An 18,376-nucleotide genomic window follows, 5' to 3' on the forward strand; every position below is an offset into this window, starting at 1 on the left:
GTATATGTATGGGCCACATGAGGAGCAGGCTCTGAATGGGTGTACCTTCAGTCTCTGTTTTAATCTTTGCCTCTCTCTTCCCTACCAAGGGTATTCTTTTTCCCCTTTTAAAGAAGGAGTGAAGCATTCACATTTTGACCATCCGTCTTGAGTTTCATTTGTTCTAGGCATCTAGGGTAATTCAAGCATTTGGGCTAATAGCCACTTATCAATGAGTGCATACCATGTATGTCTTTCTGTGATTGGGTTAGCTCACTCAGGATGATATTTTCCAGTTCCAACCATTTGCCTACGAATTTCATAAAGTCGTTGTTTATGATAGCTGAGTAATATTCCATTGTGTAGATGTACCACATTTTCTGTATCCATTCCTCTGTTGAAGGGCATCTGGGCTCTTTCCAGCTTCTGGCTATTATAAATAAGGCTGCGATGAACATAGTGGAGCACGTGTCATTTTTATATGTTGGGGCATCTTTTGGTTATATGCCCAAGAGAGGTATAGATGGATCCTCAGGCAGTTCAATGTCCGATTTTCTGAGGAACCTCCAGACTGATTTCCAGAATGGTTGTACCAGTCTGCAATTCCACCAACAATGGAGGAGTGTTCCTCTTTCTCCACATCCTCGCCAGCATCTGCTGTCACCTGAGTTTTGAACTTGGTCATTCTCACTGGTGTGAGGTGAAATCTCAGGGTTGTTTTCATTTGCATTTCCCTTATGACTAAAGATGTTGAACATTTCTTTAGGTGTTTCTCAGCCATTCGGCATTCCTCAGCTGTGAATTCTTTGTTTAGCTCTGTCCCCATTTTTTAATAGGGTTATTTGTCTCCCTGCAGTCTAACTTCTTGAGTTCTTTGTATATTTTGGATATAAGGCCTCTATCTGTTGTAGGATTGGTAAAGATCTTTTCCCAAACTGTTGGTTGCCGTTTTGGCCTAACAACAGTGTCCTTTGCCTTACAGAAGCTTTGCAGTTTTATGAGATCCCATTTGTCGATTCTTGATCTTAGAGCATAAGCCATTGGTGTTATGTTCAGGAAATTTTTTCCAGTGCCCATGTGTTCCAGATGCTTCCCTAGTTTTCTTCTACTAGTTTGAGTGTGTCTGGTTTGATGTGGAGGTCCTTGATCCACTTGGACTTAATCTTTGTACAGGGTGATAAGCATGGATCGATCTGCATTCTTCTATATGTGGATCTCCAGTTGAACGAGCACCATTTGCTGAAAATGCTATCTTTTTTCCATTGGTTGGTTTTGGCTCATTTGTCAAAAATCAAGGGACCATAGGTGTGTGGGTTCATTTCTGGGTCTTCAATTATATTCCATTGGTCTATCTGAATATCTCTGTACCAATACCATGCAGTTTTTAATCACTATTGCTCTGTAATACTGCTTGATATCAGGGATAGTGATTCTCCCTGAAGTCCTTTTATTGTTGAGGATAGTTTTAGCTATCCTGGGTTTTTTGTTATTCCAGATGAATTTTCAAATTGTTCTGTCTAACTCTTTGAAGAATTGGATTTGTATTTTGATGGGGATTGCATTGAATCTGTAGATCGCTTTTGGTAAAATGGCCATTTTTACTATATTAATCCTGCCAATCCATGAGCATGGGAGATCTTTCCATCTTCTGAGGTCTTCTTCAATTTCTTTCCTCAGTGTCTTGAAGTTCTTATTGTACAGATCTTTTACTTGCTTGGTTAAAGTCACACCGAGGTACTTTATATTATTTGGGTCTATTATGAAGTGTGTTGTTTCCCTAATTTCTTTCTCGGCTTGTTTCTCTTTTGTGCAGAGGAAGGCAACTGATTTATTTGAGTTAATTTTATACCCAGCCACTTTGCTGAAGTTGTATATCAGCTTTAGTAGTTGTCTGGTGGAACTTTTGTGATCACTTAAATATACTATCATGTCATCTGCAAATAGTGATATTTTGACTTCTTCTTTTTGGATCGGAATCCCCTTGACCTCCTTTTGTTGTCTGAATGCTCTGGCTAGAATTTCAAGAACTATATTGAATAAGTAGGGAGAGAGGGGCAGCCTTGTCTAGTCCCTGATTTTAGTGGGATTGTTTCAAGTTTCTCTCCATTTAGTTTAATATTAGCAACTGGTTTGCTCTATATGGCTTTTACTATGTTTAGGTATGGGCTTTTAATTCCTATTCTTTCTAGGACTTTTATCATGAAGGGGTGTTGAATTTTGTCAAATGCTTTCTCAGCATGTAATGAAATGATCATGTTGTTTTGTTCTTTCAGTTTGTTTATATAATTGATCACATTGATGGTTTTTCGTATATTAAACCATCCCTGCAAACCTGGGATGAAGCCTACTTGATCATGGTGGACGATTGTTTTGATGTGCTCTCGGATTCGGTTTGCCAGATATTTATTGAGTTTTTTAGCGTTGATATTCATAAGGGAAATTGGTCTGCAGTTCTCTCTTTGTTGGGTCTTTGTGTGGTTTAGGTATAAAAGTAATTGTGGCTTCATAGAAGGAATTCGGTAGTGATCCATCTGTTTCAATTTTGTGGAATAGTTTGGATAATTTTGGTATGAGGTCTTCTATGAAGGTTTGATAGAATTCTGCACTAAACCCGTCCGGACCTGGGCTCATTTTGGTTGGGAGACCTTTAATGACTGCTTCTGTTTCCTTAGGAGTTATGGGGTTGTTTAACTGGTTTATCTGTTCCTGATTTAACTTCATTACCTGGATTCTGTCTAGGAAATGTCCATTTCCTGTAGATTTTCAAGTTTTGTTGAATATAGGCTTTTATAGTAAGATCTGATGATTTTTTGAATTTCCTCTGAATCTGTTGTTATGTCTTGCTTTTAATTTCTGATTTAGTTAATTTGGACGCACTCTCTGTGTCCTCTCATTAGTCTGGTTAAGGGTTTATCTATCTTGTTGATTTTCTCAAGGAACCAACTTTTGGTTCTGTTGATTCTTTCTATGGTCCTTTTTGTTTCTACTTGGTTGATTAAAGCTCTGAGTTTGATTATTTCCTGCCTTCTACTCCTCCTGGGTGTATTTGCTTCTTTTTGTTCTAGAACTTTTAGGTGTGCTGTCAAGCTGCTGACATATGCTCTTTCCTGTTTCTTTCTGCAGTAACTCAGCGCTATGGGTTTTCCTCTTAGCACAGCTTTCATTGTGTCCCATAAGTTGGGGAATGTTGTACCTTCATTTTCATTAAATTCTAAAGAGTCTTTAATTTCTTTCTTTATTTCTTCCTTGACCAGGTTATCATTGAGTAGAGCATTGTTCAATTACCACGTATATGTGGGCATTCTTCCCTTATTGTTATTGAATAACATTGGCCGTGGTGGTCCGATAGCATGCATGGGATAATTTCTATCTTTCTGTACCTGTTGAGGCCCGTTTTTTGACCAATTATATGGTCAATTTTGGAGAAAGTACCATGAGGAGCTGAGAAGAAGGTATATCCTTTTCCTTTAGGATAGAATGTTCTATAAATATCTGTTAAGTCTATTTGGCTCATGACTTCTCTTAGTCTGTCTACATCTCTGTTTAATTTCTGTTTCCATGATCTGTCCATTGATGAGAGTGGGGTGTTGAAATCTCCCACTATTATTGTGTGAGGTGCAATGTGTGTTTTGAGCTTTAGTAAGATTTATTTTACATATGTATTGCCCTTATATTTGGGGCATAGATATATAAGATTGAGAGTTCATTTGGTGGTTTTTCCTTTGATGAATATGAAGTGTCCTTCCTTATCTTTTTTGATGACTTTTAGTTGAAAATTGATTTTATCTGATATTAGAAAGGCTACTCCAGCTTGCTTCTGCCGACCATTTGCTTGGAAAGTTGTTTTTCAGCTTTTCACTCTGAGGTAGTGTCTGTCTTTCTCTCTGAGGTGTGTTTCCTGTAGGCAGCAGAATGCAGGGTCCTCGTTGTGTATCCAGTTTGTTAATCTATGTCTTTTTATTGGGAAGTTGAGGCCATTGATGTTGAGAGATATTAAGGAATAGTGATTATTGCTTCCTGTTTTATTCATATTTGGATGTGAGGTTATGTTTGTGTGCTTTCATTCTCTTTGTTTTGTTGCCAAGACGATTAGTTTCTTGCTTCTTCTAGAGTATTGCTTGCCTCCTTATGTTGGGCTTTACCATTTATTTTCCTTTGTAGTGCTGGATTTGTAGAAAGATATTGTGTAAATTTGGTTTTGTCATGGAATATCTTGGTTTCTCTATCTATGTTAATTGAGAGTTTTGCAGGATACAGTAACCTGGGCTGGCATTTGTGTTCTCTTAGGGTCTGTATGACATCAGTCCAGGATCTTCTGGTCTTCATGGTTTCTGGCGAAAAGTCTGGTGTGATTCTAATAGGTCTGCCTTTATATCTTACTTCAGCTTTTTCTCTTACTGCTTTTAATATTCTTTATTTTGTGCGTTTGGTGTTTTGACAATTATGTGACAGGAGGTGTTCCTTTTCTGGTCCAATCTATTTGGAGTTTTGTAGGCTTCTTGTATGCCTTTTGGTATCTCTTTTTTTAGCTTAGGGAAGTTTTCTTCTATGATTTTGTTGAAGATATTTACTGGTCCTTTGAACTGGGAGTCTTCCCTCTCTTCTATACCTATTATCCTTATGTTTCATCTTCACATTGAGTCCTGGATTTCCTGTATGTTTTGAACCAGTAGCTTTTTCCGCTTTACGTTATCTTTGACAGTTGAGTCAATGATTTCTATGGAATCTTCTGCTCTTGAGATTCTCTCTTCCATCTTTTGTATTCTGTTGGTGAAGCTTGTATCTACAGCTCCTTGTCTCTTCTTTTTGTTTTCTATATCCAGGGTTGTTTCCATGTGTTCTTTCTTGATTGCTTCTATTTCCATTTTTTAATTCCTTCAACTGTTAGATTGCGTTTTCCTGGAATTCTTTCAGGGATTTTTGTGTCTCCTCTCTACGGGCTTCTACTTGTTCTCTAAGGGAGTTCTTCATGTCTTTCTTGAAGTCCTCCAACATCATGATCAAATATGATTTTGAAACTAGATCTTGCTTTTCTGGTGTGTTTGGATATTCCATATTTGTTTTGATGGGAGAATTGGGCTCCAATGATGCCATGTAGTCTTGGTTTCTGTTGCTTGGGTTCCTGCGCTTGCCTCTCGGCATCAGATTATCTCTAGTGTTACTTTGTTCTGCTATTTCTGACAGTGGCTAGACTGCCCTATAAGCCTGTGTGTCAGGAGTGCTGTAGACCTGTTTCCCTGTTTTCTTTCAGCCTGTTATGGGGACAGAGTGTTCTGCTTTCGGGTGTGTAGTTTTTCCTCTCTACAGGTCTTTAGCTGTTCCTGTGGGCCTGTGTCTTGTGTTCACCAGGCAGGTCTCTTGCAGTAGAGAAGTTGGTCTTACCTGTGGTCCCGAGGCTCAAGTTTGCTTGCGGTGTGCTGCCCACAAGCTTTCTAGGGCGACAGCAACCAGGAAGATCTGTGCCGCCGTTTCTGGGAGCTCCAGTGCACCAGGGTTCCAGATGGCATTTGGTGTTTTCCTCTGGCGTCCTAGATGTTGTGCAAAGTGCAGTCTCTTCTGGTTTCCCAGGCGTGTCTGCCTCTCTGAAGGTTTAACTCTCCCTCCCACAGGACTTGGGTGCAGAGAACTGTTTATCTGGTCTGTTTCCTTCTAACTCCTTTTAAATGATTAAAAGTCACAGATAGTTGGTAGCTGTCATAATGTGTAATGATTGTGACGATGATATATTCTCTGTTTTATGCAAATGCATAATAATAATGAAAAAAATTATGTACCAAGTTTCATGCTTTAGGTATCTAATTGCATGTATTCAATTGTATCTAAGATAATATCATATTAGCTAGGTATCAAATGCATAATAATTATGATTAAATTATTAATTATATATTAAAATAAGCATACTAGAGTTACCAAGTGGAAATGGAAAATAAAATAAATTAGAGTAAACAAAATATATTTATTAAAATCCAAATGATGAAAACATTGTATATATACAAACACCCTGGAGGTATATGTCACCTTAAAGTTTTATAGTGTGTTCTAGAGAGGTGGCCGAGCAGATAAATTTTCATGCCATGAAAAACCAAGAATCTAAATTTGATACCCACACATATATGTTTTGAAGATTTTCATATTTACTACATGACCTGAGCACATAAAAGCTTAAACAGAATATTAGTAATGAGACTAATAAGAACAATAATAATAAGAAAAAGAAAAAAAACAAAACCCTATGAATATTTTAATACAATAATGTATTGTATTGGCCTTAAAAAAGGAAATTCAACACATTTTCTTAGTAGATTAACTCTTCAAAGAAAAACTAAAAGTCTTTTACTTCATTCTATATGAAATAAAAAACACATGAGATGGATTGTGTAAAGGAAGAGAGAACAGCAAACTCTAAAATTAATATAGTCATTGCAGAGGAAAGAAAAAGATACTGAACCAAGGTTATATAAGTAAAAATTTGAAAGATTTACTGCATAATATTGACATATTTAATCTAAAACATCTTAAAAGATAAAGGAAAGAAAACTGGAAAAAAATGCCTGAATGTAGTCTCAGCACCGTGAAGGAGGCAAGATGTCTCAAATACAAAGATACACTGAAATACATGAGAAAATGATAAATAGGTTGATTTTATTATGGAATAAGTATTGTAGTATTGCCTTAGTGGTTAAGAGCACTTATTACTCTTTAGAGCAAACTTGTTAAGTTTACAACACCCATGAAGACACTTGCAACCAGCTGTAAAAGCATCTCCAGGGGATCTGATAACTGATCTCCCCAAGTGCCTGTGTTCATGTGCACAAATCTATACATAGACATTCACACATAACAGATCATTAAAATAAAAGATTCCTAAATATATTTTCTGCACAAATAATAAATAGTAAGCATACGACATATGAAAACACAATTGATGCAATGTAGTAAGAATGGAAAAAATCGCAAACAGTATGAAGAGTAAATTAAGGATTAATGCTTACACAGTTCAGTAAGCGAAAACGCTAAACTTCACAATTGAATTGCAATGTAGATGATAAAAAGAAACTAGCATTTGAATTTATGAGTGAAACTATTTTAAAAATTATTTTATTTATTTACATTCCTGCATTGTGCTATGTCCTTCCCACAGTTCCTCATCCCATTCCACCTCTTCCTCCCCTGACTCGAGGAGGATTCTCCCCAGATCCTGCCAGGCACCATAATCCCTGTGGCCTCAAGTTTCTCAAGGATTACGCCAGACCAAGCAGTCCTCTGCTATACATGTGTCACGGTCTCCGAACACCTTAGGTGCCCTGCCTGTTTGGTGGATCAGTGTCTGGGAGATCTCAGCGATTCAGATTAGTTGTGACTGCTTGTCTTCCTATAGAGGATGCCCTCCTCTTCAACATGTTCAACCCTTCCACTAATTAAAGAACTGACAGAAGTTAGAGATTGATACCTTTTTAAAATATGTGTACCATTTAATTTTGAATGGTATAGTATGGTTTCTCATATAAAATTGATGGCAATATATATTTATTAGAGTCTTCTGAAATGGAAATTTGGCAGTATTTATACAAGTATTACATTACTTAACAGTCTTGACATCATTCCAACAATGTGTTTTGTAATTTATACAAAATATAATGTAAATAATCACCATTGAGTAGAGTGCCTGAGTCAGTGTACACTCTGTAGCGAACTTTACTTAATGAAAATGAAAATGATCTGAATGGCACAATTAGATTATTATTTAAACAAATGAGTATTCTACCATTTATTAAATGCATGATATTCCATGAAGAAATTCCCCATGCACATGTATTCAAGATATATTGTTAATTGAAAAACAAATGACAGAATAATGCATTATTTAATGAAACTTCAAAAACAGAATATTTACATATATTCTATAATTTTGTCAATATTGAGTAAACCTGATAAAAGAGCAGGGGATGCAGGAGACAGAACACTGGTAGTTCTAGGGTAATTTGAGCTACACAATGAGACACAATTTTTAAAACAAATAGAGCAGATTTGAAAGAATATCTCCCAAATTTTCTTTGTGATTACATTTAGAAGTTTTAAGAAAGGAAGTTATTCTTTGACAATTCCATACATGCACAAAACATGAATGTAAGCCCTCTACACTCTCAACCTCATCCTCCCCAACCAACATAATCTCTTTGGACTAAATCCTGATAGCGCGTGAATATCTTTATATTTTCCTTCATGAACCCCTGGATATAACTTGAGCCTTTTTGGTGAACAAGGACATGAAGCTAAACATTTAACCCCTAGTAAGACACCAGTGGCTACATCATCTTTTATTTTCCAGCACTGCCCTTAGTAACTTTGAATAGGCAGGGTCAACATAATTTAGGGTCTGTTCAGATAGATGTAATTATTGCGAATTCCTGAGTGTCACAACTGAATATTGCTCAGAAGACAACATCTCACAGAACTCGTTACCTGTTAATTAGCCCTTTAAAGAAGCCAAGCCCTGAACATCACCTTATCTCTCAACCAGAAATTATCTCCAATGGGTAATAATTTGAAATGAAAGCATACTTTTCTCCAAGGGACTCTCACTGGGTACACAATTCAATTTTAAGGGTAGACTGCATAAAAAGCACTAATGGAACTCAAAATTATCTTTGGAGAATCGTTGTCTCATAATCCACCAGGACATTTCCTTCACAATTTCTTTTACCTCTTTTTAATTTGTTTAATTATCTATTAATTGCTACTCTGTATGATTTTGTATATATTGTTTCCTGGTTTTATGTTTCCTTAGAATTATCCAGTATGTGAATGGAAGTCTGGGTCCCTGTGTCTGTACCTGATTCTTGTGCCTTTTATTGGCTCTTTGCTATCTGCTTGTTTTGTTCTACTCCAGTTCATTAACCTTTACCCTAATTTTGTCCCTTAGATGAATTTTTTTATCTACTGAGAGTCAGAAGGAATGTAGATACAGGTGACAGGAGAGGTATAGAAGAAGGGGGAGAAATAGAGGTTAGAGGAACAGTAAAAAATGTATTGCATAAATAAGTCTATTTTAAAGAAAAGAATTTTAAAAACATACTTTATATGGCCTGTCTGCTCCCTTTTCTCAAAGTCCTAACTAGTTTCATATCAAAAGTTTTAGTCACTTTCCAACTCACAGAAAGTGATTTGTTTACAGCCAATCTGGAACTGCAACTATATGAGTGAAGCTTCTGCACGCTTAAAGTAATGCAGTCTTTAAATGCTTTCAGAGACATCAATCCATTGGGGTATAGTGGGTATTTCACATGATGGATGTTACACATTTTCAATGGGAAGATATACATTTTTGATACTTCAGTTTTCATGAAACTCTTCAAGTTCAAATTAAAAGTTGTATGGGATATAGGTATGTTCCTTTGAAATTTTCACAATTTACCAAATAAAACTAAAATACCATTAATAAATCAGAATATATTGTATCCTAAGCCCATATCAATATGGCAATTAAGAAATAGAAGTAGATGTGAATTATTGGATAAAAGCTGTTTCTGGAGAGGCACTATTTTATTTCTGGCACAATTTCACTTCGGTGGTACATGGGTTAAATCAAACTTCTGTTAATGAAGGTCTTGGTGTAGAAGACCATTCTTTTACTAAGGGACTCTCAAAACCAGTTGTAAAGAGCGCTAGCATTTCAATAAATCATCTGAAGCAATTTTGGCAATGTCTTTATAACACTAAAATGACTGCACAGGAGTTAGTCTTCATCAATATCTCTGCTTCAAAGGGAATACTCCTCATTTCATTGTGTAATAAAATTTCAAATTCAGTTTCATGTAAATTAGATGATGATGGTGATGATGTCATTGTTGTTGTTGTTGGTGGTGGTGATGAAAATGATGAAGAAGAATTCAAAAAAAGAACTTTTGGGACAGAAAACAAAGCCCATACTATTTTCAGTGTTTTTCCTATCTTTAGTGTATATAAGATCGACAGTGAAAAATAATCTATAGTAAGTGCTATGTTGGGAAGGAAGAGGGTTAAGCTCATCAATAGCCGACAAACCAACAGAAGAGGAAGCACATTTTGTCATGAGAAATTTATAACTATTCTACAAAAAATCATTATCATAACCATAGAAATGAATCAATTTAATTTTGTGAGGGAGCAAATTGACTTTCAGAGTTTAACCAATATACATAAAGTTATCATGGACAGAGTGCAATCCATAGCTGTCAGGACAAAAGCCCATGAATTTTAGATCTTGGTCTCCTAGGATTTTTAAAATGAATGACATAATGAAGGCAATGTGCAACCCTGAATGTCTTGCCATATAAGTCACAAAGACACCATACTACATGTTGTGTATCAGGATAGACTTTTTTTCTTCACATGTATTCAGAGTTTCAAAGATTAAAATGGTTGAGGTTAAGAAGAGGGCATTTTTCAGGTTGCATTGACCTCTCCAGTGTGCAGTTTGGTTTTGGTGGATCATTACAGTGTTTAATTTTATTTTATTTGAACAGGTGATAGAATTTATCTGTACAGATTAATGACCCTCAGTTTGATATTTCCATAATGCAGACACCATGCACTGAACTAATGTAACATTGACTTTCCTGCAACTTACCAAAAGTGAGGATACTTTTAGGGGAAAAAGTGACTTGCAGAGGTTACAACAAGTCTTAATAGATTTTCAGAATTTTTTATTTTGGAATTTTTACTTATTCTTCATACATATATACAATGTACCTTGATCACACCTATCCTAAACTTGGTTCTACTCTTTCCAGAACATTCTCATTCCAGTTTCATGTTCTTTATATTTTTTTCTTTTCTTTGTAATCCATTGCTTTACTGAGTACTGCGTGCTGGGATGTTGTCTAATCTTGTCTTAATCATGTGCTGGACTTGTGAATACTAGGGTAGATGCAGTGAGTCCATAGGTCCAATAACTGTGTCATGTCCAGAGGTCACGATTGCATCCTCCCAATCCTCACATTCTTTCTTCTCATTTTCTGCAATGTTTCCCCAGCCGTATGATCAGCTTTCATCTTCTCACAGTCTTAGCAATTATACCAGATACACATATCAGCAGTAATTGTTGCACAGTACACATACACATTTCTCTGACCACAGCTCATGAAAGCTGCAATCTATGGACAAAAACAATAAGAATTGGAAGACAGTTTGACAACATGGTCATTTAGCAAAACAGGAGTAGTAGGATCCTCTCTACAACCATTTGAGACATGGGAAACTTTGACCATGTTTACAACATGAGATCTGACTTCCCTTCTATAGAAGAGGATTCAAAGTCAAACAAACTGTAGTTGTCTACTTTCATAAGATTAAGGCATTTGTCCTCACAGTTCTATTCTTTTCAATTGGGACAATGATATCTAGCTTCATCAATATCCATTCCAATTATGTAATTTTTCTCTTTTTCTGGTTACATAAAGGTCTAGTGTCTATATATGTCATTTATCCAATTTTGTAACATGGATATTGTGAACAGTGAGAAGATAAACTCATTTAATAAAGGTATAATAGAAATATATAGGTAGATACTTTCAGGTACATATTCTTTCAGTGGTACTATTGAATCACAAGTGATTTCAGTTTTTAGTTTCTATATCGATTTCTATAGTAGCTATATTAAAATTTAGTCCGAGCATCTGTATTCTAGGGTACATTTTTCAGCAACACAGTATAAACATTGTCATTTGTATTTATACTTAACCAATGATTTGTGGGTTTAGTATTTTTCCTGTACATTTTGATAATTTTTGTGCTATTATTTTAAGCATTTGTTCTAGTATGTAATATATTTTTGAAGAATAATTTTTGGGTCTTATTCAATGGATATGATCCCTATGTCAGATAAAGAGTTGGAAAACACCTTCTTTAATGATAAGGTAAATCGCATGGTCATTGCACTGAATCTTCTGCTGAGTTTCAAGTGCTGTTCATGCATATATATATATATATATATATATATATAAAATAGAAATATCTATGGGAAGTTGAAGGAAAGGAAAATGTAAGACCAAAAATATGTTATATGTTATATATATATGGAATCTTCTGTTCCTGTATTTGTTCATGATAAAAAGGCATGTTATTAAATGGGAAATAACTTTTCTGTTCACTACTCTAGCTCAATCTTCAATTTTCAGTTATATTTCGTTTGCCTACTCTCCTCGTTTGTGGTACATCTATGCCTGCCTTCTGAAGAAAATTGCAGTGCTAGACCCTTATTTATGACCTCTTGTGATAAGGAAAGAGAAACTAAACAGCTATCCTAATAGAAGTCCACAAATAGAGATTGGATTTCAACACAGTATTTATCTACAGTGAGACTATAATCTAGGAGATTACTGAAAAAGATGTAGCAAATTTAGTAATTATTTTTTTTAATTTCCATACCAAACGCTGCCCCTCCCTTGTCACTTCCTCACAGAGTCTCTGTCCCACTCCTCTTCTCTCCTAAGATGATGACACACCTAGTTATGGCCCCAACTCTGAAACATCAAATCTCTTCAGAATTAGGCACATCCTCTCCAACTGCAGTTAGACAACGGAACCCTGTCTGGGAACAGATTCCTCGGTCAGGCTACAACTTTCAGGACTTCCCCCACTCAAGTTTTTGCAGAAGCCACATGAAGATTGATCTACATGTCTGCCACATATGCACCAGGGGCCTAGCTACACCCTGTGCATCATCTTTGGTTAGGGCTCAGGCTCTAAGAGTACCCCGGGGTCTAAGTTAGTTGACACTGTTGTTCTTCCTGTGCAGTTTCTATTGCCTTTTGGGCCACCAAACTGTCCTCAAGCTCCATCCACTGTTTGGCTGTAGGTGTCTGTATGTGCCTGAGTCTGCTGCTGGGTGGGGTCTCTCAGTACAACATGCGCCTATCTGCGAGTGTAATAGAACAACATTAATAATGCCATGAATTGTTGCTTGACTATGGGATGGATCTCAATTTCACTGGCAAGTCACTCAGTCGCTGATTTTCTTTTAGACTTGACGAATTTTACGTTGAATGCTTTGTGGGTGTACTGGTGTCTTTAACCCTCCACTGGTGGTACTTCCTTGCCACAGGAGTTGACCTCTTCGTGTTCCATATCACCAATGTAAGTCACAGCCTAGGAAACCCCCATTGATTCGTGGGTACCTACCCTATCCCAGGACTCTTTCTCACCCTGGATATTTCCCCTACGTCCTCATCACCATAAGTTCAAGATTTCCTTTCCTTCTCATGACTATCTGGCCATATCACCTGTCCCTTCCCACACATAATCCATTCTCTTCTCCCTTCCTTCTCCCAACCAGTTCCTTCCTTCAATCTCCCTCCAAGAGTATTTTATTCCCCAGTGTAAATGAGAGTCAAGTGTCTGCACTTGAGCCTTTTTTCTTGTTTATCTTCTTTGGATCTATGAGCTTTGTGGAGGGTATCCTGAAGTTTATGGAAATTATGAACTTGTAATTGACCAATTTCAACCACCCTGCAGAACCATATTTTTATAGTAGTATATCAACATTGAAAATTATAGTTCAGTATGAGTGAATGTCAGGATGGGCAAAAATTAAGCAAAAAGCAACTTAAAACATAGATCACATAACAGATTTTACCAGTTGACATGCTTATAATAATAATACTCTACTACCTTACGTAATTATTACCTCACAGGCTATTATTTAAATGACACCAAATTTGGCAGTTATGTGATGTTTTTAACAAATAATTATGGATAGTTTGACTAAGATCAATTAAGATAAATATATTGTTTTGATATCACTGGCTGGCATTTGTCCTCAAACATGTTGTATATTGCATTAAACATTAAGGTATTATCCCAGCCCTGAAAAAGAAAAGAAAAAGAAAAAAAATTAAGGTATCAGTTTTAAATTATACTATTTATTTTAACCTAGCCTATAAAGTAACAGGTTGCCTTATGCCATGTTTGTAGATATTCAACTTCATCCTTCCTTCCTCAGTCCTTTTTCCCAACCCCACTATGTCCCTAACACTTGCACTATTCTGTGTTATTCTTACTTTACATTCGTATCCCACATGTTCAATATCGTCCAACCAATACTGTTTAAAACCCTACTTTCTAATTTCATGAGACCCATAGCATTTAATGAACGCAAACCACTAACAGCTTCACATAAATACAAGTATATGAAAATTAGATTCTATTATCAACATGAGAAAGAATACATGGTATTTGCCGTTCTGAGTCTTTGTTACCTTACTCGCTATATTTTCTAGTTACATCTATTTTCCTGAAACCATCATAGTTTAGTTTTCCTAGGGGTGAATGAAATACCATTGTGTATATTGTGTTAATCTTGCCTATCTACCTATCAATGAACATTCCTTATTATTCTCAATAAAAAAGCAATATATTTCTTTATGAATAACGATGAGAAAGCTCAGATACAGAAGTCAAGATTTATTACTGACAAATTAAAAGAAAATTTCAAAGATAAAAATAATAACATATTTGTGTTTATATTAACAAGAGATGTGTATGATGATAAAGGTTATTGTAATCATAATATTTTATAATAATTAAAAATGAGAATATTAGTAAGTGATATTTCCTGTAAAATTTTAAAATTTAATCTTTTTATAAAAAAAATTTGATATTTAAAAAATATTTAATTTTTCTTCAAAATAAAGCACATTAAGAAGTTGCTGGAATAAAATTCAATAAGAAAACCAAAGACCTGTTATATGAATAAACAGCAGACTAGGAGTTATTGAAAACCTCTCCAGTTAAACTAAGAGACTTAGAAAAGAGTTAGCATTTAAATAGAAATACACATGTCGAACGAGATACAATAAAATCCTCAAACTCTAGCAAGATGGTTACTATGCATTCCTATCTGCTAAGGTTTCATCACACACATGGTACATGAATAGAATGTATATATGAGAAATATATATTCATATATATCATTGTAACTTTCTTCATAAAGCCAAGCAGACATGTATCTATTTTGTTGCTTAAAAAGTATGTACAAAGTACGGGTTTGATAATAACACTAATATTTCAAAATTATCATGTAAACATGCTAAGACCTTAATACAAAAGACAGAGGTTTCAGAGCAACCATAAAATCTTAAGATGTAAAAGAAAAATTTTCTAGGTACATAGATATGCATAATGAAGTCCCCAGCTAAACAATACCAGAAGAGTCAAATTTATTGTCCTATATATTCCATAGAATACTCTCTCCCAGTTCGTTGTCCCTTAGCAGGCTTTTTCCTTATCTTTCTCTGTTTCTTATCTTCTCAGAGCAGGTTGTATTTCTCACAAAATTTGTTCAAATCATCAGATCTACACTTCAACAAAAAGAAGCTGTATACTTTAGAGGAAAACCAATTAAAGGTTCTCATTCTTTATTGTGCAACATTTTAGATTAGATTTTGTATGCTTAATATACATCTATACCTTAGTGATGACCTTTCAAGATTGGCCTGAAATCTACCATTCTTAATTAACAATGTAAAAGGCCTTTAGTTAGTCACAGAAAAGCCTTCAAAGTATATTTACACAGGTTTATTTAATAAAAATTCAACATGTAGTTTAAGGAGAATAGTGATGGAAAACATCTTTTCATACATTTTCAGTGCCTTCACATTATTTTATAGCTAAAATATTGCATTAGACTCAAGATAAGGGCACAGGACCAGGAAATCTGCTGCTGTAAGAAATAGCAGAACAAAGTAACATTAGAAAACTTGGAAAGGAAATAACATTTTAAATGTAAATATAGAAACATCCAGTTAAAAAAGCAATAAAATTTACTAAAAAATGAAAGATATAAAAGAAAAGAAAACTGCCAATTAATCATACCTATTGACTAGGAAATCTTAAATGATAGTCAAATAATACTAGTGGAAAGACTGAGATGATGAAGTCTGAACTAGAGCACTTCTTCTCCCAGAGAGAAGTGTAAGACAGAAACTGCATTAGAGGTATCCAAAACTTTGAAGACTTTACTCTGAGCTGAGGACACAATACTTGTCCATTCCATCTTCCTTTGTAACTTTCTCTTTTTGACAAAAAGTATAAAGTCCATGACCTGTCAGGGATACAACTGGGCCCTGCAGAACACTTAACTTTTGGAATAAAGAAATGAATGATATAAGCTCTCTGACTTCCAGGAAGCAGAACAACAGGGAAGTCCAGATGCTTCTGAGAGGCTCCCGGCTCCTCATTCCCTTATGTGGAAGGCGAAGATAAAGGCTATCTCTTCAGTGATATCACTCAACACCTAACAAGGACACACACATTTTCCCAAGGACCAAATATTTCTTCCTTGTTTTTTATGCCAAGAAAGAAGGCAAGCTTCTTTCTCCCCATTTCATATCTCTTCATCCTCTTTGTTCTCACTCCCAAATTGGCTCTGAATTAGAGGCCAATTAGTAAACAGTAGAGTTACGAAGGATTTCGCGAGAGGCAGTTGCAGCCTGACAAAAGAAGGAGCTAGGGCTCACCAAGTTACAGGAGAGATTTCAGAGAGGGCCTAATGGTGATGTCAGTGCGAAATGCCATGGCCTACCTGCTAAACAGTTTTCCTTCCACTGACTAGATTCGAGAGTGCCCTTTCCAGATATGTCTCCTGTGACATAGTTGAAACCTTTACGTACTCCATCTCTCTGAAGCTAGAGACTTCTCTCTGCTTCAGTAATGGTTACATGCTCTGAATGGAGAAAGTTAGTCAGGGTCTTGGCATGGGTAGAAAATATTTATGAGCATGGAGTGTAGAAATTTCTTCTAGATAATATTTTTATTCCCAGCTCCATTGCAGTGATATACAGGTCAATTTTCTATCTTTCCCAAAGGCCAGTATTTTCCCTACAGACCTTTAATTGAATGAATATTGTATTTCAATTTCTTATTGTAAATTCCTTGTTAAGGGGGTGTTTAAATATTCCTCAATATATACTCAAATATTCTGTTTTCCAATTCCATTTTCTCCAATGATTTTGGTCACAAAGGGGGCCCAGCTATAGCGTGAGATTAACAGTGTAAATACTGTGTACCTACTTCAAATAAGAAATTCCCAAATCCTTATTTTATCAAAAAATTACCAGACATCAGGAAAGCAAAGGACAACATGGACTATTGAATTCAGTTCTCTAGTCCCATTTGATATCAATACACTCTATCTAGTTTCCAGTGTTTGCATGCCCAGACTTGATCGTAGGATGATGTACCATGATTCTTCTTAAGGTCAAACATAAAATACCCGATGATGGGTAGGGAGAAAAATGTCTTGAGAACCAGTTAAACATCTACTTCAATAGGTTCATAAAAACAGTAGTCTATTTGAAATTGTAATTTGTGAATTCTACATTCTTGACATAGTAGGGCAGAATCAATGTTAACTTTCCACTTAACCACTTAGGTGTAGGAGACTCCAAATTTATATATATATATATATATATATATATATATATATATATATATATATATATATATATATATATATATATCTCCACACAGACATGTATACATCAGTCAAAAAAGCTAGATAAAATTGATGAAGGTAAGAATTGCATTCTGCCAGGAACTGGATATAAATATTTCGTGAGAGACACAGATATAGCATATCAAATAAAGAAGTGAATGCGGGTAGCAAACAAATGACCTGAAAACGGACCTCTTGCTGTTAAATTTTAAAAAGGATTAGAAGAGCTGAGGGTGCTTACAACCCTATAAGAACAACTATGCCAGTGAACCAGAGCTTTCGCTTAATAGACCAATATACAAAGAAAGTACATGGGCTGACCTATGGCTCCAAGTGCATATGTTGCTGAAGATGGCCTTTTTGGGCAACAATGGAAATGAAGCCCTTGCTCCTTCCCAGTTTGTCTCCCAGTTCTAGAGCATGTCAACAAACAGAAAGATTTGTTAGGGAAGTAGGAAAAGGGAACAAGTAGGGATCTGAAAGGCAGGAAACTCGGAAAGAAAATAATATTTTAAATGTAAATATAGAAACATCCAGTTATAAAAAGCAATAACATTTGCTAAAAAGAGAAATATATAAAAGAAAAGAAAGCTGCCAAGTAATCACACATATTGACTCAGAAATCTGAAGTGGTCTTCAGAGTTATATTAATGGAGAGACCGAGATGATGAAGTCTCAACAACAAGCACTTCTCTCTCTATGAGATATCAGTGTAAGATACAAACAGCACTATAGCACAAAACATGGAGGAGTTTACTCGGAGATAGGGACTCAATACTTGGATTTCACTTCTTAGGACCTTTTCTTCTTGATGAAAAGAGTAAAGGTCATAACCTCTCAGGAAAACAAATATACCCTTCACAACACTTGACTTTTGTAATAAAGAAATGAATGATTTAATCCCACTGTCTTACAAAAACCATA

Source organism: Rattus norvegicus, assembly GCF_036323735.1.
Source record: "Rattus norvegicus strain BN/NHsdMcwi chromosome Y unlocalized genomic scaffold, GRCr8 chrY_unlocalized_24, whole genome shotgun sequence".
NCBI lineage: Eukaryota > Metazoa > Chordata > Mammalia > Rodentia > Muridae > Rattus > Rattus norvegicus.